Source organism: Apodemus sylvaticus, chromosome 21, assembly GCF_947179515.1.
Source record: "Apodemus sylvaticus chromosome 21, mApoSyl1.1, whole genome shotgun sequence".
NCBI lineage: Eukaryota > Metazoa > Chordata > Mammalia > Rodentia > Muridae > Apodemus > Apodemus sylvaticus.
Genome location: NC_067492.1, coordinates 7,833,127 through 7,840,971, shown reverse-complemented (window position 1 = coordinate 7,840,971; position 7,845 = coordinate 7,833,127). Strand labels below are relative to the sequence as shown.

At 49.3% G+C, this 7,845-nt stretch overlaps 1 non-coding gene across 1 annotated transcript; it reads right to left on the bottom strand.

Moving 5' to 3' along the window:
* Nucleotides 1-330: 330 nt before the first annotated feature.
* Nucleotides 331-403, bottom strand: Trnam-cau (transfer RNA methionine (anticodon CAU)). The gene has a single exon. It is a non-coding gene; the product is annotated as a tRNA-Met (tRNA).
* Nucleotides 404-7,845: the final 7,442 nt, after the last annotated feature.

Genomic DNA, 7,845 nt, shown 5'->3' with positions numbered 1-7,845 from the left:
CCTAGAGGAAGTAGGTCCCGCCCCCTAGACCCGCCCACACCCTTCAAGTCCCACCCAGACGTTTCGCCCCACACCTTGCGCAGTAAGCCCCCCGCCCTGCCTGTGGTCACACCTTCTCTTAGAGCCACACCCTATTTCTGGGCTCCGCCCCCAGAGCATTTGGCAAGAAACCTACGATGCCAAGCTGCTCACTAAAAGAGGGTCACAGGGTTCAGCTCCGGAAAGCCCCGCCCCCAGCATAACCACACCCCTCCCACAAGCCCCACCTCTGACCCCCGTTTGTTGCAAAGAACCAAGGAATTTTGCCTTAAGCAAGAAAAGGAAGCAGGATGCCCCGTGTGAGGATCGAACTCACGACCTTCAGATTATGAGACTGACGCGCTACCTACTGCGCTAACGAGGCTCCTTGGCAACAGGCTCGCTGTCAGGGCCTTTGCACAGGTGGTGTCCTCGCCGTGAACAAAATCTGGCAAGGGAAACCACAAACCAAAGCCACCGTCGCCTAGCAACGCTATGTCTTAACTAACTTGCCTGGTTGTTGCCTTGGCTGCAAAGGAAAGGTCTGGTGCTCAGTGAGGTGGGATCCGTTCCAGTGTCCCCAACCTGCTCTCCGCTGAAGTTTCACCGCGCAGCACAAGGCGTCTAGAAACGTCCCTCTCTGTGCTTCGTGACCCTCTATAACAATATCGTATCGCCCTTTTTATTATTATTAAAATTAACCGTTTGCGTAGGGAACTCTAAACCCAACTCCGTCGGGGATCGAGGCCGGGAGGATCAGAATTGCTAGATCACTCTTGGCTGCTTAGTGACTCTGTGACCAGCCTGGGCTACATGAGACCCTGTGCCTCCTAGCAGTCCACTCAGTAAATCATTCCAACATGCAAAACAGATATTACCTAATTCATTCGTTGATTGATTAACAATAGCATTAAGCAAAGGCTCCCCTTGGTGGCCTGTAATCCTAGACCTTAGGAAGATGAGTCAGGGAGGATGGGGATTTTTCAGGGCGGCCTGAGCTATGCGGCAAGATTTTATGTAAAAAAAAAAAAAAAAAGACTTAAATTACCCGATAATATCGTGTAAACGGGCAGTGGTGGGGAGGCAGAGGCAGGCGGATTTCTGAGTTCGAGGCCAGCCTGGTCTACAGAGTGAGTCGCAGGACAGCCATGGCTACACAGAGAAACCCTGTCTGGGGCCTGGGGGGGTGTAGCCGAGCACACTTTGCCCATCGTCCCGTGTTAATGCCCACGGGGCGGGTAAGGTCCTTGTGGGCGTGTGGTTGCGGCCCTGGACTCCACTCCGAGATGAAGCCCTGAGGCGGTCTCTCATTACAGGGGCTGTCAATCAGCCTTCACGGAACAGCTGAAGCGCGTGTAGAGGCCGACGCCACTCCCTTGCCTGGTAACAAACAAAATGCCAGCGAGTTCCGCCTTGCTCACTCCTCGGAAGGTTGTCCCCGACCTGACCGCCTGACCTCACTGACCCCGCCCAGGTCACCTTTCTCAATTTCTCACATTCGAGCCCTAGCTTCTGTCTCACCTCCATTCTGGTGCATCTCCTCACTGGATTTTAGTGGCGGTGGGAGAGGGAGCAGGGATGACCCCTGGAGAACACAGTTCCCCCACACACACCCTTCTCCCCAGCATCCAAACCACCCCGTCTATGAGGCGTCCCATGTTGTCCCTCAGGGCACATATTATACCAGAGCAAAGGTCATGGTTTATTATAAACACCGTTCGGATGTGGCAAGCGGCAGGTGGCGGGGATGTGTGTTTACTCTCCGAGCCTGTGAAATAAAAACAAACAAGGGGACGGAAGGTACTGGTGGTTGCATCAGCAACCTTGGCAGCTGACAGCCAAGGCTGGGCACTCTGCGCAGGCTTCCATTCCAAAGTGTGACGCTTGCTTTGTTTACACCTTGGTCAATTGCAAATCAAAAACAAAGCCGGCCTCGACAGCACGCTCCTGAAATCCTAGCCCGTGGAGGAGACAATTAACATTAACTAACGTATAGGCTTAGCTCAGTTTGAAAGACCGAAAAGCAAAACCTGTGTGAGCCTTTGGGCGTGCTTCCCATGGTGTGCGCTCAGCGTGCTTTTTTATGGAATTCAGAACCCACAGTGCTCTGGGCCCTCCCTCATTGATCACTAATTGAGAAAATGCCTTAGTGCTGGGTGTCATGAAAACAGTTTCTCAACTGAGGTTCCTTCCTCTCTGATGACGCTAGCTTGTATAAAGTTGACACACAAAATCAGCCAGTACACCCTATTAAAAAAAGGAAAAAGGAGGAAAAATTACAAAGACTATAGAAAAATATATACATATATAAGGAAGTGAGATTAACTAAGAGAAAAACACAGGAGGTAGAATGTTCTGGTAAGAAGAGGCAGGTCCTTGCTAGGCACTAACTTAGCAAAGTTAGCTAGTACCAGGCAATGGCATACACCGAATTTAGGACAGCAAAGACCTGCCAGGAAGCAGGGGCTGAGCAGGGAGAGAGGCTGGCTCGGGCCAGGTCGGAATCCGAGCAGAAGATGAAACAGGAGATGGAGCCAGGACCACAGAGGGTGACGCAATCCTCAAAGTGGTGTTTTGGGAAGCCAGCTCTGCATCAGCGTGGGATGTGGGATGCAGATGAGTGTGCACAAACACAGTCTGTTTTGGTCTAGCTTTTGATATGCACAAGTGAAGATAAAGCAGTACATAAACTTCATACATCTCTATTACAGAGACACCGCTACACATAACCAAGTTCTTCGCACAAACCTTCAGATAAAAGCTGGGGCATTTGAAAGAAATGGTGGTACTCTGCACAGGGATATTGGAAATGGAAATTAGGTGCTATGGAAATCAGTATCCTATCTGGCTTCCTCAAAAATCTAAAAGGAGGCCTATCTGTAGTTAAGACACTCTGGGATGCAGACCCAAGGACTCCTGAGCCCACATGCCACAGAGACACTCACACACCTGAGTCCACATGCCACAGAGAAACTCACATACCGTGTTCACTATTACCTCGGCTCACAACAGCCCCTAATATGGAAACTGAGGATCAGGTGCAGAAAATGCACACATACACACACTATTTAGCTATAAAGATTAATGAAATTATGGTGGCTGAGGGGGAAATGATGGAGCTGGAGGAAAAGTCTATTAAGTGACGTAAGCCAGATTCAGAAAGATGAATATGGTGTATTTTCTCTCACCATGTGGACCCTAGGTTTAAGAGTGTGTGTGTGTGTGTGTGTGTGTTCTAGAACAGAAAGGCAGAGAGGGATGCCTGAAGAGGACCCCGAAAGCAAAGGAGAGGGAAAAATAAGGGAAGTGATCATCGAAGGGTATAAGGCAGGCATGCAAGGTTGTGGACAGCTGGATGCAGGGAATCAGGAGACCCCACCCACCCGTGGCCCGGGCTTGTCTCCAGATCGGTGCGTTAAGATGCTTTTGCAGCCTTGCATTCCTAAATTAACCAGACTTGCAACGGTGGCTTGTTAGTGGCAGAAAATAGAAAGAGAGGACCGTGTACTTCCCACTGGGTTGCCTCTGAAGTTATTGGGAATAGTATCAAGTAGTATGTTGTGTGTGGTGTGTGTTAGCTGCAATCCCAACACTTGGCAGACGGGAACTGATGAATCAGGAGTGCACGCTTGGCTACATTGGAAGTTGGAAGTCAAGCCTCCGGTGCTTGAAACCCTGTCTCAAAAATCAAGTGTCCGGCTTTGAGTAATCATGGTGGCTCACGCCTGCTACCTCAGCTCCCAGGAGAGCAGGAGAGAGGCAAGTTCGAGACCAACACGGTCTACAGTTTGAAACCTTAGGAATAAACAAAAACATAGTGAAAAGAAGCGTCTATTTGCCCACTAATGTCAGATGCACAAGTGGTGTGGTTCAAAGTTCCGGAAAGGCCCTGCACCGGAGGATGGAACCGAGGCGCAGCCATCTTGCTAGACTGAAGGACACCATGGGGTGTATGGACTGGGCGACGCCGAAGCCCCGACCTGGTGGCCCCGAGGCCGCTGTCCCCGGGGAACAAGCCGCCCCGCTCCCCTCGACGGTCTTGAGCAATTCTTGTTTACTTGTTCTGAAGAGCAGGTGACGCGGAGATTGACAGCACATCTAGCCAATAGCTTCCCAGACAACAAAGCCGACGGGAGGCTTCTTCCAATCAAAAAGCGGTAAGGGCGGGGCGAGTCGTGCGCAAGCCCGGCAGCCCTGAGCACGCTCGGGGCCCCGCGTTCTCCATGTTGAGTGTGGCCGGCTATGCGGTGCGGCCGGAAGTGCCCGCCCGGCTTCCGTTGTTGTCTTCCGGCTCTCTGTGTTCTTAATGGAACCTGGCCCCTCGCTACGATGGAGCGTCGTTTCCTAGTTGTCACTGATCTCTTAGTATGAACTAGCACCGGGGTGGGAACTTTTAAAGCGCCGCTGCCTGGGTTCAAGAAAGTTTGATTGGTGTGCTTGTTTTTAACTTATTTATTTTTTGGACAGAGGTGCGTTATGTAGACCAGGATGGCCAGGAACTCACAGAAACCCTGCAGCGTCTGCATCCAGAGTGTTGAGATTAACGGTGTGCCCACCACGCCCAGTTAATAGTTAAATTTAAAAGCACCAGAAATTCTCTGAATAAATAGAGTAAATCAGTAGAAACGCTGTGTTCTCGCCTTTCTACTATATATGAACTATCTCAGAAATACATCCCGATGAAAATCACACATAAACAAGCCACACCTTAGGTATCAAAAATCGTGCATCTTTCCGCCTTTAATCCCAGGACAGCCTGGGCTACACAGAGAAGCCCTGTCTCGAAAAACAAAACAACAACAACAACAAAAATATCCTGCATTGCGGGTGGTGGTGGCACACGCCTGTAATCCCAGCACTCTGGGAGGCAGAGGCAGGCGGATTTACGAGTTTGAGGCCAGCCTGGGCTACACAGAGAAACCCTGTCTTGAAAAAACCAAATATATACATTTACATACATATATATACTGCATATTTCATCTTTCATTCTGGTTTTGGTTGGGGGTGGAGCTCCAGGTCTTTTGGAAACCGAGCAGGCACTTCACTACTGAGGGTGTTGGCTTACTTGTCTAGCAGGTATCAGACCCTGACTCAATAATTCCTTGCACTGCTAGAGAAAAACCAGTCAAGTGACTGGGATCTAAGTGACTCGGCATACTCCTATTTGCAAATCCATGAATCTGTTCCTGTTTGCATGCAGAAAAAACTGATGTGAATAGAATGTGTACTGTGAGTATGCAGAGCCTTTCTCCCAGAGGGTAGGCGGGCCTTGTAAAGCATCATTGACACCCCCCCCACACACACACACAAGTTTGATTAGTTTTCTTCTCAGTGCATAGTGTGGGGATATTTGGTTCTAGGTTTGCACTGCAATGAGAACGTGGAGTGGTTTTCAAAGGTGTAAACAAACTTTGCAAGACAAAAGAACAACTCTGCACATCACTCCAGAGACTCTCCAAAGATAAGACAGAAGCCTGGGCCCGGCCTTGGTGGTGCACACCTTTAATCCCAGCACCTGGGAGGCTAAGGCAGGCGGATTTCTGAGTTCAAGACTACAGAGTGAGTTCCAGGACAGCCAGGGCTACACAGAGAAACCCTGTCTCGATAAACAAACAAACAAAAACCAAACAAGACAGAAGCCTGGGATTCTGGGGTTGCCTGGGAGAAGACGAGTCTCCTCCATCTTGCCCACTTCCACAAACATTGCCTTTCCTGCATTTTGTGCAGTTCAGCAACATATACAATGCCCCCCTCCCCTTTGGTTTGACCAGACAGGGTTTCTCTGTGTTGATCTGATTGTCCTGGAACTTAGTAGACCAGACTGGACTTGAATTCAAAAATCCACCTACCTGTGCCTCCCAAGTGCTGGGGTTAAAGCCAAATCCAAGCCAAAACAAACAAACAAACAAACAAACAAAAATTCTTACACATTAGCAGTTGATAATTATCACAAACACCTGAAAAAGTAAGTAACTCCTTTGATTGTTGTTATGGAATATAGCTGCAATGTGAAAAAAGCTACAACTTTCTCTAGTTCCTTTCCCCCGAGTCTTGTACAAAGACCACCATACCACTCAGCCATTGTCCCTGGGGTCCTGGAGATTTTTTAATTCATTTTGCTTTTTTGTTCTGAGGTCAGGCATCAGTTCAGCCCACACAGTAGCACTGTACTTCCTGAGCCGGGTACAGGAGGTGTGTTTTTAGACAGGAGAAAGAAAGCTGAAGAAAGCTTCAAAACCAAACAAACAACCACACTAAGCCAGCAGTGTTACACAGGTCATTCCAAAGTCGCTCCCTTCCCAAGTGGGGACGGACAATAGAAAACTGACAGACATCAGACTATCAGAAATCATTAAAGGCGGAAGCACCTTCTGCTCTGGCTGAAGAGCTTGCTGGGCGCCGTGGCTCTACATATCCTGGTTCTGTCTGTCTGTCTGTCTGGGGGGTCGTTTTCTTTGAAGTTGGTTATAGGGTCACACTGTAAAACTCTGGCTATTCTGGAATTTATATATGAAGGCTAGATCTGCCCTCTTCTGCATCCCAGGTGCTGGATTAAGGGCGTGGCCCCACTACACCCAGTTCATCCAGTTTTAATTTATGCATGGACCATTCTACTGACTCTGGAGGCAGAGCAGGTCTACAGAGAGAGAGAGGGAGGGGGAGGGGGAGGAGGAGGGGGAGGGAGAGGGGGGAGGGGGAGGGGGAGGGGAAGAGGGAGAGGGAGAGAGTGAGTTAGTTCAAGGACAGTCGGGTTTTACAGAGCTGAGAGACCCTGTCTCAAAGGGAGGAATTTGGGAGTTACCAGGTAGCTGAAGGTGACCTTGGACTTTTATTTTTTTGCTGGCTTTTTTTGTTTTGTTTTGTTTTGTTTTTTCTTTTTCGAGACAGGGTTTCTGTATAGGCCTGGCTGTCCTGGAACTCACTCTGTAGACCAGGCTGGCCTCGAACTCAGAAATCCGCTTGCCTCTGCCTCCCAAGTGCTGGGATTACAGGCGTGCGCCACCACTGCCCGGCTTGTTGGCTTTTTTTTTTTTTTTAAGATTTATTTTATGTATATGAGTATATGAGTGTACTGTAGCTGTCCTCAGACACATCAGAAGAGGGCATCAGATCTCAGTACAGATGGCTGTGAGCCACCATGTGGTTGCTGGGAATTGAACTCAGGACCTCTGGAAGAACAGTCAGTACTCTTAACAGCTGAACCATCTCTCCAGTCTGGCGTTGTTTTTTTTTTTAAAGATGTTTGAATGTATGTATACATGTGTACCATGAAGGTTTTGGGTGCCTGAGGAGGCCAGAAGAGGATGTCAGACCCCCTGGAGCTGGAGTTGCAGTTGACTGCAGGGTGGGTTCTGAGAACCAAACCCAGACCCTCAGCCAGAGCAGCCAGTGTTCTTAACCACTGGACCATCCCACCAGTCCCATGCAAGTCACCCCTCCCCTCCTTGTGAGACAGGTTCTCACAGTGTAGGAATTTGCTGTGTAGAACAGGCTGCTTCAGATTCACAGACCAGACTGCGTCTCCCTTCTGGGCTCTGAGATTTAAGGCCTAGGCACCACGTCTCACTTGGCCTTGAACTTTTGAGAATCTTCCTTTTGCCGTGCGGGGACGACAAGCCTTGTGCCACCAGGTCTGGCTTCCCTTTTGACTTTTAGCCTGGCCTCTTGCACCTCATGCCAGAAGTTTCACACAAAACAAAAGCCCGCAGGCAAATAACAATGTTAAGCAAGCAAACAAATGTATGTAAATAGCTCCCTGGATTTCACTCCGGAATGGTGTTTTGAACTTTCTGTAAATACTAGTCTTAGTGGCAGCACAAGACTGGT